Genomic DNA, 26,359 nt, shown 5'->3' on the forward strand with positions numbered 1-26,359 from the left:
ACCTGGACTGCTGAGTTTTCTTTCCCAGGGAAAATGGAAAAAGGATGTGCCCAGGGGCCCCTTGCCCTGGGCCCCATGCCCTGACTGCAAAAAATCCTTATATCGAAGGATGGACCCCACACCGAAGATGTCCCCACCTCAAACTTGTGCTGCCCTGATAGACCCAAGGGAGCCCTACAAACTGACATCAGGAACCTGGACTGCTGAGTTTTCTTTCCCAGGGAAAATGGAAAAAGGATGTGCCCAGGGGCCCCTGGCCCTGGGCCCCTGGCCCTGACTGCAAAAAATCCTTATATCGAAGGATGGACCCCACACCAAAGCTGTCCCCACCTCAAACTTGTGCTGCCCTGATAGACCCAAGGGAGCCCTACAAACTGACATCAGGAACCTGGACTGCTGAGTTTTCTTTCCCAGGGAAAATGGAAAAAGGATGTGCCCAGGGTCCCCTAGCCCTGTCTGCAAAAAATCCTTATATCGAAGGATGGACCCCACACCGAAGTTGTCCCCACCTCAAACTTGTGCTGCCCTGATAGACCCAAGGGAGCCCTACAAACTGACATCAGGAACCTGGACTGCTGAGTTTTCTTTCCCAGGGAAAATGGAAAAAGAATGTGCCCAGGGGCCCCTGGCCCTGACTGCAAAAAATCCTTATATCGAAGGATGGACCCCACACCGAAGTTGTCCCCACCTTAAACTTGTGCTGCCCTGATAGACCCAAGGGAGCCCTACAAACTGACATCAGGAACCTGGACTGCTGAGTTTTCTTTCCCAGGGAAAATGGAAAAAGGATGTGCCCAGGGGCCCCTGGCCCTGGGCTGGGGCCTCACTACAAAGAATCCTTATATCGAAGGATGGACCCCACACCGAAGTTGTCCTCACCTCAAACTTGTGCTGCCCTGATAGACCCAAGGGAGCCCTACAAACTGACATCAGGAACCTGGACTGCTGAGTTTTCTTTCCCAGGGAAAATGGAAAAAGCCTGTGCCCAGGGGCCCCTGGCCCTGACTGCAAAAAATCCTTATATCGAAGGATGGACCCCACACCGAAGTTGTCCCCACCTCAAACTTGTGCTGCCCTGATAGACCCAAGGGAGCCCTACAAACTGACATCAGGAACCTGGACTGCTGAGTTTTCTTTCCCAGGGAAAATGGAAAAAGCCTGTGCCCAGGGGCCCCTTGCCCTGGGCCCCATGCCCTGACTGCAAAAAATCCTTATATCGAAGGATGGACCCCACACCGAAGATGTCCCCACCTCAAACTTGTGCTGCCCTGATAGACCCAAGGGAGCCCTACAAACTGACATCAGGAACCTGGACTGCTGAGTTTTCTTTCCCAGGGAAAATGGAAAAAGGATGTGCCCAGGGGCCCCTGGCCCTGGGCTGGGGCCTCACTGCAAAAAATCCTTATATCGAAGGATGGACCCCACACCGAAGATGTCCCCACCTCAAACTTGTGCTGCCCTGATAGACCCAAGGGAGCCCTACAAACTGACATCAGGAACCTGGACTGCTGAGTTTTCTTTCCCAGGGAAAATGGAAAAAGGATATGCCCAGGGGCCCCTGACCCTGACTGCAAAAAATCCTTATATCGAAGGATGGACCCCACACCGAAGTTGTCCCCACCTCAAACTTGTGCTGCCCTGATAGACCCAAGGGAGCCCTACAAACTGACATCAGGAACCTGGACTGCTGAGTTTTCTTTCCCAGGGAAAATGGAAAAAGAATGTGCCCAGGGGCCCCTGGCCCTGACTGCAAAAAATCCTTATATCGAAGGATGGACCCCACACCGAAGTTGTCCCCACCTCAAACTTGTGCTGCCCTGATAGACCCAAGGGAGCCCTACAAACTGACATCAGGAACCTGGACTGCTGAGTTTTCTTTCCCAGGGAAAATGGAAAAAGCACGTGCCCAGGGGCCCCTGGCCTTGGGCCCCTGGCCCTGACTGCAAAAAATCCTTATATCGAAGGATGGACCCCACACCGAAGATGTCCCCACCTCAAACTTGTGCTGCCCTGATAGACCCAAGGGAGCCCTACAAACTGACATCAGGAACCTGGACTGCTGAGTTTTCTTTCCCAGGGAAAATGGAAAAAGGATATGCCCAGGGGCCCCTGGCCCTGACTGCAAAAAATCCTTATATCGAAGGATGGACCCCACACCGATGTTGTCCCCACCTCAAACTTGTGCTGCCCTGATAGACCCAAGGGAGCCCTACAAACTGACATCAGGAACCTGGACTGCTGAGTTTTCTTTCCCAGGGAAAATGGAAAAAGCATGTGCCCAGGGGCCCCTGGCCTTGGGCCCCTGGCCCTGACTGCAAAAAATCCTTATATCGAAGGATGGACCCCACATCGAAGATGTCCCCACCTCAAACTTGTGCTGCCCTGATAGACCCAAGGGAGCCCTACAAACTGACATCAGGAACCTGGACTGCTGAGTTTTCCTTCCCAGGGAAAATGGAAAAAGGATGTGCCCAGGGGCCCCTGGCCCTGGGCCCCATGCCCTGACTGCAAAAAATCCTTATATCGAAGGATGGACCCCACACCGAAGATGTCCCCACCTCAAACTTGTGCTGCCCTGATAGACCCAAGGGAGCCCTACAAACTGACATCAGGAACCTGGACTGCTGAGTTTTCTTTCCCAGGGAAAATGGAAAAAGGATATGCCCAGGGGCCCCTGACCCTGACTGCAAAAAATCCTTATATCGAAGGATGGACCCCACACCGATGTTGTCCCCACCTCAAACTTGTGCTGCCCTGATAGACCCAAGGGAGCCCTACAAACTGACATCAGGAACCTGGACTGCTGAGTTTTCTTTCCCAGGGAAAATGGAAAAAGGATGTGCCCAGGGGCCACTGACCCTGGGCTGGGGCCTCACTGCAAAAAATCCTTATATCGAAGGATGGACCCCACATCGAAGATGTCCCCACCTCAAACTTGTGCTGCCCTGATAGACCCAAGGGAGCCCTACAAACTGACATCAGGAACCTGGACTGCTGAGTTTTCTTTCCCAGGGAAAATGGAAAAAGGATGTGCCCAGGGGCCCCTGGCCCTGGGCCCCTGGCCCTGACTGCAAAAAATCCTTATATCGAAGGATGGACCCCACACCAAAGCTGTCCCCACCTCAAACTTGTGCTGCCCTGATAGACCCAAGGGAGCCCTACAAACTGACATCAGGAACCTGGACTGCTGAGTTTTCTTTCCCAGGGAAAATGGAAAAAGGATGTGCCCAGGGTCCCCTAGCCCTGTCTGCAAAAAATCCTTATATCGAAGGATGGACCCCACACCGAAGTTGTCCCCACCTCAAACTTGTGCTGCCCTGATAGACCCAAGGGAGCCCTACAAACTGACATCAGGAACCTGGACTGCTGAGTTTTCTTTCCCAGGGAAAATGGAAAAAGAATGTGCCCAGGGGCCCCTGGCCCTGACTGCAAAAAATCCTTATATCGAAGGATGGACCCCACACCGAAGTTGTCCCCACCTTAAACTTGTGCTGCCCTGATAGACCCAAGGGAGCCCTACAAACTGACATCAGGAACCTGGACTGCTGAGTTTTCTTTCCCAGGGAAAATGGAAAAAGGATGTGCCCAGGGGCCCCTGGCCCTGGGCTGGGGCCTCACTACAAAGAATCCTTATATCGAAGGATGGACCCCACACCGAAGTTGTCCTCACCTCAAACTTGTGCTGCCCTGATAGACCCAAGGGAGCCCTACAAACTGACATCAGGAACCTGGACTGCTGAGTTTTCTTTCCCAGGGAAAATGGAAAAAGCCTGTGCCCAGGGGCCCCTGGCCCTGACTGCAAAAAATCCTTATATCGAAGGATGGACCCCACACCGAAGTTGTCCCCACCTCAAACTTGTGCTGCCCTGATAGACCCAAGGGAGCCCTACAAACTGACATCAGGAACCTGGACTGCTGAGTTTTCTTTCCCAGGGAAAATGGAAAAAGGATGTGCCCAGGGGCCCCTTGCCCTGGGCCCCATGCCCTGACTGCAAAAAATCCTTATATCGAAGGATGGACCCCACACCGAAGATGTCCCCACCTCAAACTTGTGCTGCCCTGATAGACCCAAGGGAGCCCTACAAACTGACATCAGGAACCTGGACTGCTGAGTTTTCTTTCCCAGGGAAAATGGCCAAAGGATGTGCCCAGGGGCCCCTGGCCCTGGGCTGGGGCCTCACTGCAAAAAATCCTTATATCGAAGGATGGACCCCACACCGAAGATGTCCCCACCTCAAACTTGTGCTGCCCTGATAGACCCAAGGGAGCCCTACAAACTGACATCAGGAACCTGGACTGCTGAGTTTTCTTTCCCAGGGAAAATGGAAAAAGGATATGCCCAGGGGCCCCTGACCCTGACTGCAAAAAATCCTTATATCGAAGGATGGACCCCACACCGATGTTGTCCCCACCTCAAACTTGTGCTGCCCTGATAGACCCAAGGGAGCCCTACAAACTGACATCAGGAACCTGGACTGCTGAGTTTTCTTTCCCAGGGAAAATGGAAAAAGGATGTGCCCAGGGGCCCCTGGCCCTGACTGCAAAAAATCCTTATATCGAAGATGGACCCCACACCGAAGTTGTCCCCACCTTAAACTTGTGCTGCCCTGATAGACCCAAGGGAGCCCTACAAACTGACATCAGGAACCTGGACTGCTGAGTTTTCTTTCCCAGGGAAAATGGAAAAAGGATGTGCCCAGGGGCCCCTGGCCCTGGGCTGGGGCCTCACTACAAAGAATCCTTATATCGAAGGATGGACCCCACACCAAAGTTGTCCTCACCTCAAATTTTGCTGCCCTGATAGACCCAAGGGAGCCCTACAAACTGACATCAGGAACCTGGACTGCTGAGTTTTCTTTCCCAGGGAAAATGGAAAAAGGATGTGCCCAGGGGCCCCTGGCCCTGACTGCAAAAAATCCTTATATCGAAGGATGGACCCCACACCAAAGTTGTCCCCACCTCAAACTTGTGCTGCCCTGATAGACCCAAGGGAGCCCTACAAACTGACATCAGGAACCTGGACTGCTGAGTTTTCTTTCCCAGGGAAAATGGAAAAAGGATGTGCCCAGGGGCCCCTGGCCCTGGGCCCCTGGCCCTGACTGCAAAAAATCCTTATATCGAAGGATGGACCCCACACCGAAGATGTCCCCACCTCAAACTTGTGCTGCCCTGATAGACCCAAGGGAGCCCTACAAACTGACATCAGGAACCTGGACTGCTGAGTTTTCTTTCCCAGGGAAAATGGAAAAAGGATGTGCCCAGGGGCCCCTGGCCCTGACTGCAAAAAATCCTTATATCGAAGGATGGACCCCACACCGAAGTTGTCCCCACCTCAAACTTGTGCTGCCCAGATAGACCCAAGGGAGCCCTACAAACTGACATCAGGAACCTGGACTGCTGAGTTTTCTTTCCCAGGGAAAATGGAAAAAGGATGTGCCCAGGGGCCCCTGGCCCTGGGCCCCTGGCCCTGACTACAAAAAATCCTTATATCGAAGGATGGACCCCACACCGAAGTTGTCCCCACCTTAAACTTGTGCTGTCCTGATAGACCCAAGGGAGCCCTACAAACTGACATCAGGAACCTGGACTGCTGAGTTTTCTTTCCCAGGGAAAATGGAAAAAGGATGTGCCCAGGGGCCCCTGGCCCTGGGCCCCATGCTCTGACTGCAAAAAATCCTTATATCGAAGGATGGACCCCACACCGAAGTTGTCCACACCTCAAACTTGTGCTGCCCTGATAGACCCAAGGGAGCCCTACAAACTGACATCAGGAAGCTGGACTGCTGAGTTTTCTTTCCCAGGGAAAATGGAAAAAGGATTAGCCTAGGGGCCCCTGGCCCTGGGCTGGGGCCTCACTACAAAGAATCCTTATATCGAAGGATGGACCCCACACCAAAGTTGTCCTCACCTCAAACATTTGCTGCCCTGATAGACCCAAGGGAGCCCTACAAACTGACATCAGGAACCTGGACTGCTGAGTTTTCTTTCCCAGGGAAAATGGAAAAAGGATATGCCCAGGGGCCCCTGACCCTGACTGCAAAAAATCCTTATATCGAAGGATGGACCCCACACCGAAGTTGTCCCCACCTTAAACTTGTGCTGCCCTGATAGACCCAAGGGAGCCCTACAAACTGACATCAGGAACCTGGACTGCTGAGTTTTCTTTCCCAGGGAAAATGGAAAAAGCCTGTGCCCAGGGGCCCCTGGCCTTGGGCCCCTGGCCCTGACTGCAAAAAATCCTTATATCGAAGGATGGACCCCACACCGAAGTTGTCCCCACCTCAAACTTGTGCTGCCCTGATAGACCCAAGGGAGCCCTACAAACTGACATCAGGAACCTGGACTGCTGAGTTTTCTTTCCCAGGGAAAATGGAAAAAGGATGTGCCCAGGGGCCCCTGGCCCTGGGCCCCTGGCCCTGACTGCAAAAAATCCTTATATCGAAGGATGGACCCCACACCGAAGTTGTCCCCACCTCAAACTTGTGCTGCCCTGATAGACCCAAGGGAGCCCTACAAACTGACATCAGGAACCTGGACTGCTGAGTTTTCTTTCCCAGGGAAAATGGAAAAAGGATGTGCCCAGGGGCCCCTGGCCCTGGGCTGGGGCCTCACTACAAAGAATCCTTATATCGAAGGATGGACCTCACACCAAAGTTGTCCCCACCTCAAACTTGTGCTGCCCTGATAGACCCAAGGGAGCCCTACAAACTGACATCAGGAACCTGGACTGCTGAGTTTTCTTTCCCAGGGAAAATGGAAAAAGGATGTGCCCAGGGGCCCCTGGCCCTGACTGCAAAAAATCCTTATATCGAAGGATGGACCCCACACCAAAGTTGTCCCCACCTCAAACTTGTGCTGCCCTGATAGACCCAAGGGAGCCCTACAAACTGACATCAGGAACCTGGACTGCTGAGTTTTCTTTCCCAGGGAAAATGGAAAAAGCATGTGCCCAGGGGCCCCTGGCCTTGGGCCCCTGGCCCTGACTGCAAAAAATCCTTATATCGAAGGATGGACCCCACACCAAAGTTGTCCCCACCTCAAACTTGTGCTGCCCTGATAGACCCAAGGGAGCCCTACAAACTGACATCAGGAACCTGGACTGCTGAGTTTTCTTTCCCAGGGAAAATGGAAAAAGGATATGCCCAGGGGCCCCTGGCCCTGGGCCCCATGCCCTGACTGCAAAAAATCCTTATATCGAAGGATGGACCCCACACCGAAGATGTCCCCACCTCAAACTTGTGCTGCCCTGATAGACCCAAGGGAGCCCCACAAACTGACATCAGGAACCTGGACTGCTGAGTTTTCTTTCCCAGGGAAAATGGAAAAAGGATATGCCCAGGGGCCCCTGACCCTGATTGCAAAAAATCCTTATATCGAAGGATGGACCCCACACCGAAGTTGTCCCACCTCAAACTTGTGCTGCCCTGATAGACCCAAGGGAGCCCTACAAACTGACATCAGGAACCTGGACTGCTGAGTTTTCTTTCCCAGGGAAAATGGAAAAAGGATGTGCCCAGGGGCCCCTGGCCCTGGGCTGGGGCCTCACTACAAAGAATCCTTATATCGAAGGATGGACCTCACACCAATGTTGTCCCCACCTCAAACTTGTGCTGCCCTGATAGACCCAAGGGAGCCCTACAAACTGACATCAGGAACCTGGACTGCTGAGTTTTCTTTCCCAGGGAAAATGGAAAAAGGATGTGCCCAGGGGCCCCTGGCCCTGACTGCAAAAAATCCTTATATCGAAGGATGGACCCCACACCAAAGTTGTCCCCACCTCAAACTTGTGCTGCCCTGATAGACCCAAGGGAGCCCTACAAACTGACATCAGGAACCTGGACTGCTGAGTTTTCTTTCCCAGGGAAAATGGAAAAAGGATGTGCCCAGGGGCCCCTGGCCCTGACTGCAAAAAATCCTTATATCGAAGGATGGACCCCACACCGAAGATGTCCCCACCTTAAACTTGTGCTGCCCTGATAGACCCAAGGGAGCCCTACAAACTGACATCAGGAACCTGGACTGCTGAGTTTTCTTTCCCAGGGAAAATGGAAAAAGGATGTGCCCAGGGGCCCCTGGCCTTGGGCCCCTGGCCCTGACTGCAAAAAATCCTTATATCGAAGGATGGACCCCACACCAAAGTTGTCCCCACCTCAAACTTGTGCTGCCCTGATAGACCCAAGGGAGCCCTACAAACTGACATCAGGAACCTGGACTGCTGAGTTTTCTTTCCCAGGGAAAATGGAAAAAGGATATGCCCAGGGTCCCCTGGCCCTGGGCCCCATGCCCTGACTGCAAAAAATCCTTATATCGAAGGATGGACCCCACACCGAAGATGTCCCCACCTCAAACTTGTGCTGCCCTGATAGACCCAAGGGAGCCCCACAAACTGACATCAGGAACCTGGACTGCTGAGTTTTCTTTCCCAGGGAAAATGGAAAAAGGATGTGCCCAGGGGCCCCTGGCCCTGGGCCCCATGCCCTGACTGCAAAAAATCTTTATATCGAAGGATGGACCCCACACCGAAGTTGTCCCACCTCAAACTTGTGCTGCCCTGATAGACCCAAGGGAGCCCTACAAACTGACATCAGGAACCTGGACTGCTGAGTTTTCTTTCCCAGGGAAAATGGAAAAAGGATGTGCCCAGGGGCCCCTGACCCTGGGCTGGGGCCTCACTACAAAAAATCCTTATATCAAAGGATGGAGCCCACACCGAAGTTGTCCCCACCTCAAACTTGTGCTGCCCTGATAGACCCAAGGGAGCCCTACAAACTGACATCAGGAACCTGGACTGCTGAGTTTTCTTTCCCAGGGAAAATGGAAAAAGGATGTGCCCAGGGGCCCCTGGCCCTGACTGCAAAAAATCCTTATATCGAAGGATGGACCCCACACCGAAGTTGTCCCCACCTCAAACTTGTGCTGCCCTGATAGACCCAAGGGAGCCCTACAAACTGACATCAGGAACCTGGACTGCTGAGTTTTCTTTCCCAGGGAAAATGGAAAAAGGATGTGCCCAGGGGCCCCTGGCCCTGACTGCAAAAAATCCTTATATCGAAGGATGGACCCCACACCGAAGTTGTCCCCACCTCAAACTTGTGCTGTCCTGATAGACCCAAGGGAGCCCTACAAACTGACATCAGGAACCTGGACTGCTGAGTTTTCTTTCCCAGGGAAAATGGCCAAAGGATGTGCCCAGGGGCCCCTGGCCCTGTGCCCTATGCCCTGACTGCAAAAAATCCTTATATCGAAGGATGGACCCCACACCGAAGTTGTCCCCACCTTAAACTTGTGCTGCCCTGACAGACCCAAGGGAGCCCTACAAACTGACATCAGGAACCTGGACTGCTGAGTTTTCTTTCCCAGGGAAAATGGAAAAAGGATGTGCCCAGGGGCCCCTGGCCCTGACTGCAAAAAATCCTTATATCGAAGGATGGACCCCACACCGAAGTTGTCCCCACCTTAAACTTGTGCTGCCCTGATAGACCCAAGGGAGCCCTACAAACTGACATCAGGAACCTGGACTGCTGAGTTTTCTTTCCCAGGGAAAATGGAAAAAGCATGTGCCCAGGGGCCCCTGGCGCTGGGCTGGGGCCTCACTACAAAGAATCCTTATATCGAAGGATGGACCCCACACCAAAGTTGTCCCCACCTCAAATTTGTGCTGCCCTGATAGACCCAAGGGAACCCTACAAACTGACATCAGGAACCTGGACTGCTGAGTTTTCTTTCCCAGGGAAAATGGAAAAAGGATGTGCCCAGGGGCCCCTGGCCCTGACTGCAAAAAATCCTTATATTGAAGGATGGACCCCACACCGAAGTTGTCCCCACCTCAAACTTGTGCTGCCCTGATAGACCCAAGGGAGCCCTACAAACTGACATCAGGAACCTGGACTGCTGAGTTTACTTTCCCAGGGAAAATGGAAAAAGGATGTGCCCAGGGGCCCCTGGCCCTGACTGCAAAAAATCCTTATATCGAAGGATGGACCCCACACCAAAGTTGTCCCCACCTTAAACTTGTGCTGCCCTGATAGACCCAAGGGAGCCCTACAAACTGACATCAGGAACCTGGACTGCTGAGTTTTCTTTCCCAGGGAAAATGGAAAAAGGATGTGCCCAGGGGCCACTGACCCTGGGCTGGGGCCTCACTGCAAAAAATCCTTATATCGAAGGATGGACCCCACATCGAAGATGTCCCCACCTCAAACTTGTGCTGCCCTGATAGACCCAAGGGAGCCCTACAAACTGACATCAGGAACCTGGACTGCTGAGTTTTCTTTCCCAGGGAAAATGGAAAAAGGATGTGCCCAGGGGTCCCTGGCCCCGGGCTGGGGCCCCTAACTGCAAAAAATCCTTATATCGAAGGATGGACCCCACACCAAAGTTGTCCCTACCTCAAACTTGTGCTGCCCTGATAGACCCAAGGGAGCCCTACAAACTGACATCAGGAACCTGGACTGCTGAGTTTTCTTTCCCAGGGAAAATGGAAAAAGGATGTGCCCAGGGGCCCCTGGCCCTGGGCCCCATGCCCTGACTGCAAAAAATCCTTATATCGAAGGATGGACCCCACACCGAAGATGTCCCCACCTCAAACTTGTGCTGCCCTGATAGACCCAAGGGAGCCCTACAAACTGACATCAGGAACCTGGACTGCTGAGTTTTCTTTCCCAGGGAAAATGGAAAAAGGATGTGCCCAGGGGCCCCTGGCCCTGGGCTGGGGCCTCACTACAAAAAATCCTTATATCGAATGATGGAGCCCACACCGAAGTTGTCCCCACCTCAAACTTGTGCTGCCCTGATAGACCCAAGGGAGCCCTACAAACTGACATCAGGAACCTGGACTGCTGAGTTTTCTTTCCCAGGGAAAATGGAAAAAGGATGTGCCCAGGGGCCCCTAGCCCTGTCTGCAAAAAATCCATATATCGAAGGATGGAGCCCACACCGAAGTTGTCCCCACCTCAAACTTGTGCTGCCCTGATAGACCCAAGGGAGCCCTACAAACTGACATCAGGAACCTGGACTGCTGAGTTTTCTTTCCCAGGGAAAATGGAAAAAGGATGTGCCCAGGGGCCCCTGGCGCTGGGCTGGGGCCTTACTACAAAGAATCCTTATATCGAAGGATGGACCCCACACCAAAGTTGTCCTCACCTCAAACTTTTGCTGCCCTGATAGACCCAAGGGAACCCTACAAACTGACATCAGGAACCTGGACTGCTGAGTTTTCTTTCCCAGGGAAAATGGAAAAAGGATGTGCCCAGGGGCCCCTGGCCCTGACTGCAAAAAATCCTTATATCGAAGGATGGACCCCACACCAAAGTTGTCCCCACCTCAAACTTGTGCTGCCCTGATAGACCCAAGGGAGCCCTACAAACTGACATCAGGAACCTGGACAGCTGAGTTTTCTTTCCCAGGGAAAATGGAAAAAGGATGTGCCCAGGGGCCCCTGGCCCTGGGCCCCTGGCCCTGACTACAAAAAATCCTTATATCGAAGGATGGACCCCACACCGAAGTTGTCCCCACCTTAAACTTGTGCTGTCCTGATAGACCCAAGGGAGCCCTACAAACTGACATCAGGAACCTGGACTGCTGAGTTTTCTTTCCCAGGGAAAATGGAAAAAGGATGTGCCCAGGGGCCCCTGGCCCTGGGCCCCATGCCCTGACTGCAAAAAATCTTTATATCGAAGGATGGACCCCACACCGAAGTTGTCCCACCTCAAACTTGTGCTGCCCTGATAGACCCAAGGGAGCCCTACAAACTGACATCAGGAACCTGGACTGCTGAGTTTTCTTTCCCAGGGAAAATGGAAAAAGGATGTGCCCAGGGGCCCCTGACCCTGGGCTGGGGACTCACTACAAAAAATCCTTATATCAAAGGATGGAGCCCACACCGAAGTTGTCCCCACCTCAAACTTGTGCTGCCCTGATAGACCCAAGGGAGCCCTACAAACTGACATCAGGAACCTGGACTGCTGAGTTTTCTTTCCCAGGGAAAATGGCCAAAGGATGTGCCCAGGGGCCCCTGGCCCTGTGCCCTATGCCCTGACTGCAAAAAATCCTTATATCGAAGGATGGACCCCACACCGAAGTTGTCCCCACCTTAAACTTGTGCTGCCCTGACAGACCCAAGGGAGCCCTACAAACTGACATCAGGAACCTGGACTGCTGAGTTTTCTTTCCCAGGGAAAATGGAAAAAGGATGTGCCCAGGGGCCCCTGGCCCTGACTGCAAAAAATCCTTATATCGAAGGATGGACCCCACACCGAAGTTGTCCCCACCTTAAACTTGTGCTGCCCTGATAGACCCAAGGGAGCCCTACAAACTGACATCAGGAACCTGGACTGCTGAGTTTTCTTTCCCAGGGAAAATGGAAAAAGCATGTGCCCAGGGGCCCCTGGCGCTGGGCTGGGGCCTCACTACAAAGAATCCTTATATCGAAGGATGGACCCCACACCAAAGTTGTCCCCACCTCAAATTTGTGCTGCCCTGATAGACCCAAGGGAACCCTACAAACTGACATCAGGAACCTGGACTGCTGAGTTTTCTTTCCCAGGGAAAATGGAAAAAGGATGTGCCCAGGGGCCCCTGGCCCTGACTGCAAAAAATCCTTATATTGAAGGATGGACCCCACACCGAAGTTGTCCCCACCTCAAACTTGTGCTGCCCTGATAGACCCAAGGGAGCCCTACAAACTGACATCAGGAACCTGGACTGCTGAGTTTACTTTCCCAGGGAAAATGGAAAAAGGATGTGCCCAGGGGCCCCTGGCCCTGACTGCAAAAAATCCTTATATCGAAGGATGGACCCCACACCAAAGTTGTCCCCACCTTAAACTTGTGCTGCCCTGATAGACCCAAGGGAGCCCTACAAACTGACATCAGGAACCTGGACTGCTGAGTTTTCTTTCCCAGGGAAAATGGAAAAAGGATGTGCCCAGGGGCCACTGACCCTGGGCTGGGGCCTCACTGCAAAAAATCCTTATATCGAAGGATGGACCCCACATCGAAGATGTCCCCACCTCAAACTTGTGCTGCCCTGATAGACCCAAGGGAGCCCTACAAACTGACATCAGGAACCTGGACTGCTGAGTTTTCTTTCCCAGGGAGAATGGAAAAAGGATGTGCCCAGGGGCCCCTGGCCTTGGGCCCCTGGCCCTGACTGCAAAAAATCCTTATATCTAAGGATGGACCCCACACCAAAGTTGTCCCCACCTCAAACTTGTCCTGCTCTGATAGACCCAAGGGAGCCCTACAAACTGACATCAGGAACCTGGACTGCTGAGTTTTCTTTCCCAGGGAAAATGGAAGAAGGATGTGCCCAGGGGCCCCTGGCCCTGGGCCGGGGCCTCACTGCAAAAAATCCTTATATCAAAGGATGGAGCCCACACCGAAGTTGTCCCCACCTCAAACTTGTGCTGCCCTGATAGACCCAAGGGAACCCTACAAACTGACATCAGGAACCTGGACTGCTGAGTTTTCTTTCCCAGGGAAAATGGAAAAAGGATATGCCCAGGGGCCCCATGCCCTGACTGCAAAAAATCCTTATATCGAAGGATGGACCCCACACCGAAGATGTCCCCACCTCAAACTTGTGCTGCCCTGATAGACCCAAGGGAGCCCTACAAACTGACATCAGGAACCTGGACTGCTGAGTTTTCCTTCCCAGGGAAAATGGAAAAAGGATGTGCCCAGGGGCCCCTGGCCCTGACTGAAAAAAATCCTTATATCGAAGGATGGACCCCACACCAAAGTTGTCCCCCACCTCAAACTTGTGCTGCCCTGATAGACCCAAGGGAGCCCTACAAACTGACATCAGGAACCTGGACTGCTGAGTTTTCTTTCCCAGGGAAAATGGAAAAAGGATGTGCCCAGGGGTCCCTGGCCCCGGGCTGGGGCCCCTAACTGCAAAAAATCCTTATATCGAAGGATGGACCCCACACCAAAGTTGTCCCCACCTCAAACTTGTGCTGCCCTGATAGACCCAAGGGAGCCCTACAAACTGACATCAGGAACCTGGACTGCTGAGTTTTCTTTCCCAGGGAAAATGGAAAAAGGATGTGCCCAGGGGCCCCTGGCCCTGGGCCCCATGCCCTGACTGCAAAAAATCCTTATATCGAAGGATGGACCCCACACCGAAGATGTCCCCACCTCAAACTTGTGCTGCCCTGATAGACCCAAGGGAGCCCTACAAACTGACATCAGGAACCTGGACTGCTGAGTTTTCTTTCCCAGGGAAAATGGAAAAAGGATGTGCCCAGGGGCCCCTGGCCCTGGGCTGGGACCTCACTACAAAAAATCCTTATATCGAATGATGGAGCCCACACCGAAGTTGTCCCCACCTCAAACTTGTGCTGCCCTGATAGACCCAAGGGAGCCCTACAAACTGACATCAGGAACCTGGACTGCTGAGTTTTCTTTCCCAGGGAAAATGGAAAAAGGATGTGCCCAGGGGCCCCTAGCCCTGTCTGCAAAAAATCCATATATCGAAGGATGGAGCCCACACCGAAGTTGTCCCCACCTCAAACTTGTGCTGCCCTGATAGACCCAAGGGAGCCCTACAAACTGACATCAGGAACCTGGACAGCTGAGTTTTCTTTCCCAGGGAAAATAGAAAAAGGATGTGCCCAGGGGCCCCTGGCCCTGGGCCCCTGGCCCTTACTGAAAAAAATCCTTATATCGAAGGATGGACCCCACACCGAAGTTGTCCCCACCTTAAACTTGTGCTGGCCTGATAGACCCAAGGGAGCCCTACAAACTGACATCAGGAACCTGGACTGCTGAGTTTTCTTTCCCAGGGAAAATGGAAAAAGGATGTGCCCAGGGGCACCTAGCCCTGTCTGCAAAAAATCCTTATATCGAAGGATGGACCCCACACCGAAGCTGTCCCCACCTCAAACTTGTGCTGCCCTGATACACCCAAGGGAGCCCTACAAACTGACATCAGGAACCTGGACTGCTGAGTTTTCTTTCCCAGGGAAAATGGAAAAAGGATGTGCCATGGGGCCCCTGGCCCTGGGTTGGGGCCCCTAACTGCAAAAAATCCTTATATCGAAGGATGGACCCCACACCAAAGTTGTCCACACCTCAAACTTGTGCTGCCCTGATAGACCCAAGGGAGCCCTACAAACTGACATCAGGAACCTGGACTGCTGAGTTTTCTTTCCCAGGGAAAATGGAAAAAGGATGTGCCCTGGGGCCCCTAGCCCTGTCTGCAAAAAATCCTTATATCGAAGGATGGACCCCACACCGAAGTTGTCCCCACCTCAAACTTGTGCTGCCCTGATAGACCCAAGGGAGCCCTACAAACTGACATCAGGAACCTGGACTGCTGAGTTTTCTTTCCCAGGGAAAATGGAAAAAGGATGTGCCCAGGGGCCCTTGGCACTGACTGCAAAAAATCCTTATATCGAAGGATGGACCCCACACCGAAGTTGTCCCCACCTTAAACTTGTGCTGCCCTGATAGACCCAAGGGAGCCCTACAAACTGACATCAGGAACCTGGACTGCTGAGTTTTCTTTCCCAGGGAAAATGGAAAAAGGATGTGCCCAGGGGCCACTGACCCTGGGCTGGGGCCTCACTGCAAAAAATCCATATATCGAAGGATGGACCCCACACCGAAGTTGTCCCCACCTCAAACTTGTGCTGCCCTGATACACCCAAGGGAGCCCTACAAACTGACATCAGGAACCTGGACTGCTGAGTTTTCTTTCCCAGGGAAAATGGAAAAAGGATGTGCCCAGGGGCCCCTGGCCCTGACTGCAAAAAATCCTTATATCGAAGGATGGACCCCACACCGAACTTGTCCCCACCTTAAACTTGTGCTGCCCTGATAGACCCAAGGGAGCCCTACAAACTGACATCAGGAACCTGGACTGCTGAGTTTTCTTTCCCAGGGAAAATGGAAAAAGGATGTGCCCAGGGGCCCCTGGCCCTGGGCCCCATGACCTGACTCCAAAAAATCCTTATATCGAAGGATGGACCCCACACCGAAGATGTCCCCACCTCAAACTTGTGCTGCCCTGATAGACCCAAGGGAGCCCTACAAACTGACATCAGGAACCTGGACTGCTGAGTTTTCTTTCCCAGGGAAAATGGCCAAAGGATGTGTCCAGGGGTCCCTGGCCCTGGGCTGGGGCCCCTAATTGCAAAAAATCCTTATATCGAAGGATGGACCCCACACCGAAGTTGTCCCCACCTCAAACTTGTGCTGCCCTGATAGACCCAAGGGAGCCCTACAAACTGACATCAGGAACCTGGACTGCTGAGTTTTCTTTCCCAGGGAAAATGGAAAAAGGATGTGCCCAGGGGCCCCTGGCCCTGTCTGCAAAAAATCCATATATCGAAGGGTGGACGCAACACCAAAGTTGTCCCCACCTCAAACTTTGCTGCCCTGATAGACCCAAGGGAGCCCTACAAACTGACATCAGGAACCTGGACTGCTGAGTTTTCTTTCCCAGGGAAAATGGAAAAAGGATGTGCCCAGGGTCCCTGGCCCTGGGCTGGGGCCTCACTACAAAAAATCCATATATCGAAGGATGGACCCCACACCAAAGTTGTCCCCACCTCAAACTTGTGCTGCCCTCATAGACCCAAGGGAGCCCTACAAACTGACATCAGGAACCTGGACTGCTGAGTTTTCTTTCCCAGGGAAAATGGAAAAAGGATGTGCCCAGGGGCCCCTGGCCCTGTGCCCTATGCCCTGACTGCAAAAAATCCTTATATCAAAGGATGGACCCCACACCGAAGTTGTCCCCACCTTAAACTTGTGCTGCCCTGATAGACCCAAGGGAACCCTACAAACTGACATCAGGAACCTGGACTGCTGAGTTTTCTTTCCCAGGGAAAATGGAAAAAGGATGTGCCCAGGGGCCCTTGGCCCTGACTGCAAAAAATCCTTATATCGAAGGATGGACCCCACACCGAAGTTGTCCCCACCTCAAACTTGTGCTGCCCTGATAGATCCAAGGGAGCCCTACAAACTGACATCAGGAACCTGGACTGCTGAGTTTTCTTTCCCAGGGAAAATGGAAAAAGGATGTGCCCAGGGGCCCCTGGCCCTGTGCCCTATGCCCTGACTGCAAAAAATCCTTATATCGAAGGATGGACCCCACACCGAAGATGTCCCCACCTCAAACTTGTGCTGCCCTGATAGACCCAAGGGAGCCCTACAAACTGACATCAGGAACCTGGACTGCTGAGTTTTCTTTCCCAGGGAAAATGGCCAAAGGATGTGCCCAGGGGGCCCTGGCCCTGACTGCAAAAAATCCTTATATCGAAGGATGGACCCCACACCGAAGTTGTCCCCACCTTAAACTTGTGCTGCCCTGATAGACCCAAGGGAGCCCTACAAACTGACATCAGGAACCTGGACTGCTGAGTTTTCTTTCCCAGGGAAAATGGAAAAAGCATGTGCCCAGGGGCCCCTGGCCCTGACTGCAAAAAATCCTTATATCGAAGGATGGACCCCACACCGAAGATGTCCCCACCTTAAACTTGTGCTGCCCTGATAGACCCAAGGGAGCCCTACAAACTGACATCAGGAACCTGGACTGCTGAGTTTTCTTTCCCAGGGAAAATGGAAAAAGCATGTGCCCAGGGGCCCCTGGCCTTGGGCCCCTGGCCCTGACTGCAAAAAATCCTTATATCGAAGGATGGACCCCACACCAAAGTTGTCCCCACCTCAAACTTGTGCTGCCCTGATAGACCCAAGGGAGCCCTACAAACTGACATCAGGAACCTGGACTGCTGAGTTTTCTTTCCCAGGGAAAATGGAAAAAGGATATGCCCAGGGGCCCCTGGCCCTGGGCCCCATGCCCTGACTGCAAAAAATCCTTATATCGAAGGATGGACCCCACACCGAAGATGTCCCCACCTCAAACTTGTGCTGCCCTGATAGACCCAAGGGAGCCCCACAAACTGACATCAGGAACCTGGACTGCTGAGTTTTCTTTCCCAGGGAAAATGGAAAAAGGATATGCCCAGGGGCCCCTGACCCTGATTGCAAAAAATCCTTATATCGAAGGATGGACCCCACACCGAAGTTGTCCCCACCTCAAACTTGTGCTGCCCTGATAGACCCAAGGGAGCCCTACAAACTGACATCAGGAACCTGGACTGCTGAGTTTTCTTTCCCAGGGAAAATGGAAAAAGGATGTGCCCAGGGGCCCCTGGCCCTGACTGCAAAAAATCCTTATATCGAAGGATGGACCCCACACCGAAGTTGTCCCCACCTCAAACTTGTGCTGCCCTGATAGACCCAAGGGAGCCCTACAAACTGACATCAGGAACCTGGACTGCTGAGTTTTCTTTCCCAGGGAAAATGGAAAAAGGATGTGCCCAGGGGCCCCTGGCGCTGGGCTGGGGCCTCACTACAAAGAATCCTTATATCGAAGGATGGACCCCACACCAAAGTTGTCCTCACCTCAAACTTTTGCTGCCCTGATAGACCCAAGGGAGCCCTACAAACTGACATCAGGAACCTGGACTGCTGAGTTTTCTTTCCCAGGGAAAATGGAAAAAGGATGTGCCCAGGGGCCCCTGGCCCTGACTGCAAAAAATCCTTATATCGAAGGATGGACCCCACACCAAAGTTGTCCCCACCTCAAACTTGTGCTGCCCTGATAGACCCAAGGGAGCCCTACAAACTGACATCAGGAACCTGGACTGCTGAGTTTTCTTTCCCAGGGAAAATGGAAAAAGGATGTGCCCAGGGGCCCCTGGCCCTGGGCCCCTGGCCCTGACTACAAAAAATCCTTATATCGAAGGATGGACCCCACACCGAAGATGTCCCCACCTCAAACTTGTGCTGCCCTGATAGACCCAAGGGAGCCCTACAAACTGACATCAGGAACCTGGACTGCTGAGTTTTCTTTCCCAGGGAAAATGGAAAAAGGATGTGCCCAGGGGCCCCTGGCCCTGGGCCCCATGCCCTGACTGCAAAAAATCTTTATATCGAAGGATGGACCCCACACCGAAGTTGTCCCACCTCAAACTTGTGCTGCCCTGATAGACCCAAGGGAGCCCTACAAACTGACATCAGGAACCTGGACTGCTGAGTTTTCTTTCCCAGGGAAAATGGAAAAAGGATGTGCCCAGGGGCCCCTGGCGCTGGGCTGGGGCCTCACTACAAAAAATCCTTATATCAAAGGATGGAGCCCACACCGAAGTTGTCTCCACCTCAAACTTGTGCTGCCCTGATAGACCCAAGGGAGCCCTACAAACTGACATCAGGAACCTGGACTGCTGAGTTTTCTTTCCCAGGGAAAATGGAAAAAGGATGTGCCCAGGGGCCCCTGGCCCTGACTGCAAAAAATCCTTATATCGAAGGATGGACCCCACACCGAAGTTGTCCCCACCTCAAACTTGTGCTGTCCTGATAGACCCAAGGGAGCCCTACAAACTGACATCAGGAACCTGGACTGCTGAGTTTTCTTTCCCAGGGAAAATGGCCAAAGGATGTGGCCCGGGGCCCCTGGCCCTGTGCCCTATGCCCTGACTGCAAAAAATCCTTATATCGAAGGATGGAGCCCACACCGAAGTTGTCCCCACCTCAAACTTGTGCTGCCCTGATAGACCCAAGGGAGCCCTACAAACTGACATCAGGAACCTGGACTGCTGAGTTTTCTTTCCCAGGGAAAATGGAAAAAGGATGTGCCCAGGGGCCCCTGGCCCTGACTGCAAAAAATCCTTATATCGAAGGATGGACCCCACACCAAAGTTGTCCCCACCTTAAACTTGTGCTGCCCTGATAGACCCAAGGGAGCCCTACAAACTGACATCAGGAACCTGGACTGCTGAGTTTTCTTTCCCAGGGAAAATGGAAAAAGGATATGCCCAGGGGCCCCATGCCCTGACTGCAAAAAATCCTTATATCGAAGGATGGACCCCACACCGAAGATGTCCCCACCTCAAACTTGTGCTGCCCTGATAGACCCAAGGGAGCCCTACAAACTGACATCAGGAACCTGGACTGCTGAGTTTTCTTTCCCAGGGAAAATGGAAAAAGGATGTGCCCAGGGGTGCCTGGCCCCGGGCTGGGGCCCCTAACTGCAAAAAATCCTTATATCGAAGGATGGACCCCACACCAAAGTTGTCCCCACCTCAAACTTGTGCTGCCCTGATAGACCCAAGGGAGCCCTACAAACTGACATCAGGAACCTGGACAGCTGAGTTTTCTTTCCCAGGGAAAATAGAAAAAGGATGTGCCCAGGGGCCCCTGGCCCTGGGCCCCTGGCCCTTACTACAAAAAATCCTTATATCGAAGGATGGACCCCACACCGAAGTTGTCCCCACCTTAAACTTGTGCTGGCCTGATAGACCCAAGGGAGCCCTACAAACTGACATCAGGAACCTGGACTGCTGAGTTTTCTTTCCCAGGGAAAATGGAAAAAGGATGTGCCCAGGGGCACCTAGCCCTGTCTGCAAAAAATCCTTATATCGAAGGATGGACCCCACACCGAAGCTGTCCCCACCTCAAACTTGTGCTGCCCTGATACACCCAAGGGAGCCCTACAAACTGACATCAGGAACCTGGACTGCTGAGTTTTCTTTCCCAGGGAAAATGGAAAAAGGATGTGCCATGGGGCCCCTGGCCCTGGGTTGGGGCCCCTAACTGCAAAAAATCCTTATATCGAAGGATGGACCCCACACCAAAGTTGTCCACACCTCAAACTTGTGCTGCCCTGATAGACCCAAGGGAGCCCTACAAACTGACATCAGGAACCTGGACTGCTGAGTTTTCTTTCCCAGGGAAAATGGAAAAAGGATGTGCCCAGGGGCCCCTAGCCCTGTCTGCAAAAAATCCTTATATCGAAGGATGGACCCCACACCGAAGTTGTCCCCACCTCAAACTTGTGCTGCCCTGATAGACCCAAGGGAGCCCTACAAACTGACATCAGGAACCTGGACTGCTGAGTTTTCTTTCCCAGGGAAAATGGAAAAAGGATGTGCCCAGGGGCCCTTGGCACTGACTGCAAAAAATCCTTATATCGAAGGATGGACCCCACACCGAAGTTGTCCCCACCTTAAACTTGTGCTGCCCTGATAGACCCAAGGGAGCCCTACAAACTGACATCAGGAACCTGGACTGCTGAGTTTTCTTTCCCAGGGAAAATGGAAAAAGGATGTGCCCAGGGGCCACTGACCCTGGGCTGGGGCCTCACTGCAAAAAATCCATATATCGAAGGATGGACCCCACACCGAAGTTGTCCCCACCTCAAACTTGTGCTGCCCTGATACACCCAAGGGAGCCCTACAAACTGACATCAGGAACCTGGACTGCTGAGTTTTCTTTCCCAGGGAAAATGGAAAAAGGATGTGCCCAGGGGCCCCTGGCCCTGACTGCAAAAAATCCTTATATCGAAGGATGGACCCCACACCGAACTTGTCCCCACCTTAAACTTGTGCTGCCCTGATAGACCCAAGGGAGCCCTACAAACTGACATCAGGAACCTGGACTGCTGAGTTTTCTTTCCCAGGGAAAATGGAAAAAGGATGTGCCCAGGGGCCCCTGGCCCTGGGCCCCATGACCTGACTCCAAAAAATCCTTATATCGAAGGATGGACCCCACACCGAAGATGTCCCCACCTCAAACTTGTGCTGCCCTGATAGACCCAAGGGAGCCCTACAAACTGACATCAGGAACCTGGACTGCTGAGTTTTCTTTCCCAGGGAAAATGGAAAAAGGATGTGCCATGGGGCCCCTGGACTTGGGCCCCTGGCCCTGACTGCAAAAAATCCTTATATCGAAGGATGGACCCCACACCAAAGTTGTCCCCACCTCAAAATTGTGCTGCCCTGATAGACCCAAGGGAGCCCTACAAACTGACATCAGGAACCTGGACTGCTGAGTTTTCTTTCCCAGGGAAAATGGCCAAAGGATGTGTCCAGGGGTCCCTGGCCCTGGGCTGGGGCCCCTAATTGCAAAAAATCCTTATATCGAAGGATGGACCCCACACCGAAGTTGTCCCCACCTCAAACTTGTGCTGCCCTGATAGACCCAAGGGAGCCCTACAAACTGACATCAGGAACCTGGACTGCTGAGTTTTCTTTCCCAGGGAAAATGGCCAAAGGATGTGGCCCGGGGCCCCTGGCCCTGTGCCCTATGCCCTGACTGCAAAAAATCCTTATATCGAAGGATGGAGCCCACACCGAAGTTGTCCCCACCTCAAACTTGTGCTGCCCTGATAGACCCAAGGGAGCCCTACAAACTGACATCAGGAACCTGGACTGCTGAGTTTTCTTTCCCAGGGAAAATGGAAAAAGGATGTGCCCAGGGGCCCCTGGCCCTGACTGCAAAAAATCCTTATATCGAAGGATGGACCCCACACCAAAGTTGTCCCCACCTTAAACTTGTGCTGCCCTGATAGACCCAAGGGAGCCCTACAAACTGACATCAGGAACCTGGACTGCTGAGTTTTCTTTCCCAGGGAAAATGGAAAAAGGATATGCCCAGGGGCCCCATGCCCTGACTGCAAAAAATCCTTATATCGAAGGATGGACCCCACACCGAAGATGTCCCCACCTCAAACTTGTGCTGCCCTGATAGACCCAAGGGAGCCCTACAAACTGACATCAGGAACCTGGACTGCTGAGTTTTCTTTCCCAGGGAAAATGGAAAAAGGATGTGCCCAGGGGTGCCTGGCCCCGGGCTGGGGCCCCTAACTGCAAAAAATCCTTATATCGAAGGATGGACCCCACACCAAAGTTGTCCCCACCTCAAACTTGTGCTGCCCTGATAGACCCAAGGGAGCCCTACAAACTGACATCAGGAACCTGGACAGCTGAGTTTTCTTTCCCAGGGAAAATGGCCAAAGGATGTGCCCAGGGGCCCCTGGCCCTGGGCCCCTGGCCCTTACTACAAAAAATCCTTATATCGAAGGATGGACCCCACACCGAAGTTGTCCCCACCTCAAACTTGTGCTGCCCTGATAGACCCAAGGGAGCCCTACAAACTGACATCAGGAACCTGGACTGCTGAGTTTTCTTTCCCAGGGAAAATGGAAAAAGGATGTGCCCAGGGGCCCTTGGCACTGACTGCAAAAAATCCTTATATCGAAGGATGGACCCCACACCGAAGTTGTCCCCACCTTAAACTTGTGCTGCCCTGATAGACCCAAGGGAGCCCTACAAACTGACATCAGGAACCTGGACTGCTGAGTTTTCTTTCCCAGGGAAAATGGAAAAAGGATGTGCCCAGGGGCCACTGACCCTGGGCTGGGGCCTCACTGCAAAAAATCCATATATCGAAGGATGGACCCCACACCGAAGTTGTCCCCACCTCAAACTTGTGCTGCCCTGATACACCCAAGGGAGCCCTACAAACTGACATCAGGAACCTGGACTGCTGAGTTTTCTTTCCCAGGGAAAATGGAAAAAGGATGTGCCCAGGGGCCCCTGGCCCTGACTGCAAAAAATCCTTATATCGAAGGATGGACCCCACACCGAACTTGTCCCCACCTTAAACTTGTGCTGCCCTGATAGACCCAAGGGAGCCCTACAAACTGACATCAGGAACCTGGACTGCTGAGTTTTCTTTCCCAGGGAAAATGGAAAAAGGATGTGCCCAGGGGCCCCTGGCCCTGGGCCCCATGACCTGACTCCAAAAAATCCTTATATCGAAGGATGGACCCCACACCGAAGATGTCCCCACCTCAAACTTGTGCTGCCCTGATAGACCCAAGGGAGCCCTACAAACTGACATCAGGAACCTGGACTGCTGAGTTTTCTTTCCCAGGGAAAATGGAAAAAGGATGTGCCATGGGGCCCCTGGACTTGGGCCCCTGGCCCTGACTGCAAAAAATCCTTATATCGAAGGATGGACCCCACACCAAAGTTGTCCCCACCTCAAAATTGTGCTGCCCTGATAGACCCAAGGGAGCCCTACAAACTGACATCAGGAACCTGGACTGCTGAGTTTTCTTTCCCAGGGAAAATGGCCAAAGGATGTGTCCAGGGGTCCCTGGCCCTGGGCTGGGGCCCCTAATTGCAAAAAATCCTTATATCGAAGGATGGACCCCACACCGAAGTTGTCCCCACCTCAAACTTGTGCTGCCCTGATAGACCCAAGGGAGCCCTACAAACTGACATCAGGAACCTGGACTGCTGAGTTTTCTTTCCCAGGGAAAATGGAAAAAGGATGTGCCCAGGGGCCCCTGGCCCTGTCTGCAAAAAATCCATATATCGAAGGGTGGACGCAACACCAAAGTTGTCCCCACCTCAAACTTTGCTGCCCTGATAGACCCAAGGGAGCCCTACAAACTGACATCAGGAACCTGGACTGCTGAGTTTTCTTTCCCAGGGAAAATGGAAAAAGGATGTGCCCAGGGTCCCTGGCCCTGGGCTGGGGCCTCACTACAAAAAATCCATATATCGAAGGATGGACCCCACACCAAAGTTGTCCCCACCTCAAACTTGTGCTGCCCTCATAGACCCAAGGGAGCCCTACAAACTGACATCAGGAACCTGGACTGCTGAGTTTTCTTTCCCAGGGAAAATGGAAAAAGGATGTGCCCAGGGGCCCCTGGCCCTGTGCCCTATGCCCTGACTGCAAAAAATCCTTATATCAAAGGATGGACCCCACACCGAAGTTGTCCCCACCTTAAACTTGTGCTGCCCTGATAGACCCAAGGGAACCCTACAAACTGACATCAGGAACCTGGACTGCTGAGTTTTCTTTCCCAGGGAAAATGGAAAAAGGATGTGCCCAGGGGCCCTTGGCCCTGACTGCAAAAAATCCTTATATCGAAGGATGGACCCCACACCGAAGTTGTCCCCACCTCAAACTTGTGCTGCCCTGATAGATCCAAGGGAGCCCTACAAACTGACATCAGGAACCTGGACTGCTGAGTTTTCTTTCCCAGGGAAAATGGAAAAAGGATGTGCCCAGGGGCCCCTGGCCCTGTGCCCTATGCCCTGACTGCAAAAAATCCTTATATCGAAGGATGGACCCCACACCGAAGATGTCCCCACCTCAAACTTGTGCTGCCCTGATAGACCCAAGGGAGCCCTACAAACTGACATCAGGAACCTGGACTGCTGAGTTTTCTTTCCCAGGGAAAATGGCCAAAGGATGTGCCCAGGGGGCCCTGGCCCTGACTGCAAAAAATCCTTATATCGAAGGATGGACCCCACACCGAAGTTGTCCCCACCTTAAACTTGTGCTGCCCTGATAGACCCAAGGGAGCCCTACAAACTGACATCAGGAACCTGGACTGCTGAGTTTTCTTTCCCAGGGAAAATGGAAAAAGGATGTGCCCAGGGGCCCCTGGCCCTGACTGCAAAAAATCCTTATATCGAAGGATGGACCCCACACCGAAGATGTCCCCACCTTAAACTTGTGCTGCCCTGATAGACCCAAGGGAGCCCTACAAAATGACATCAGGAACCTGGACTGCTGAGTTTTCTTTCCCAGGGAAAATGGAAAAAGCATGTGCCCAGGGGCCCCTGGCCTTGGGCCCCTGGCCCTGACTGCAAAAAATCCTTATATCGAAGGATGGACCCCACACCAAAGTTGTCCCCACCTCAAACTTGTGCTGCCCTGATAGACCCAAGGGAGCCCTACAAACTGACATCAGGAACCTGGACTGCTGAGTTTTCTTTCCCAGGGAAAATGGAAAAAGGATATGCCCAGGGGCCCCTGGCCCTGGGCCCCATGCCCTGACTCCAAAAAATCCTTATATCGAAGGATGGACCCCACACCGAAGATGTCCCCACCTCAAACTTGTGCTGCCCTGATAGACCCAAGGGAGCCCCACAAACTGACATCAGGAACCTGGACTGCTGAGTTTTCTTTCCCAGGGAAAATGGAAAAAGGATATGCCCAGGGGCCCCTGACCCTGATTGCAAAAAATCCTTATATCGAAGGATGGACCCCACACCGAAGTTGTCCCCACCTCAAACTTGTGCTGCCCTGATAGACCCAAGGGAGCCCTACAAACTGACATCAGGAACCTGGACTGCTGAGTTTTCTTTCCCAGGGAAAATGGAAAAAGGATGTGCCCAGGGGCCCCTGGCCCTGACTGCAAAAAATCCTTATATCGAAGTATGGACCCCACACCGAAGTTGTCCCCACCTCAAACTTGTGCTGCCCTGATAGACCCAAGGGAGCCCTACAAACTGACATCAGGAACCTGGACTGCTGAGTTTTCTTTCCCAGGGAAAATGGAAAAAGGATGTGCCCAGGGGCCCCTGGCGCTGGGCTGGGGCCTCACTACAAAGAATCCTTATATCGAAGGATGGACCCCACACCAAAGTTGTCCTCACCTCAAACTTTTGCTGCCCTGATAGACCCAAGGGAACCCTACAAACTGACATCAGGAACCTGGACTGCTGAGTTTTCTTTCCCAGGGAAAATGGAAAAAGGATGTG

This window comes from Lonchura striata, chromosome 21, assembly GCF_050655825.1.
Source record: "Lonchura striata isolate lonStrDom1 chromosome 21, ASM5065582v1, whole genome shotgun sequence".
Taxonomy (NCBI): domain Eukaryota; kingdom Metazoa; phylum Chordata; class Aves; order Passeriformes; family Estrildidae; genus Lonchura; species Lonchura striata.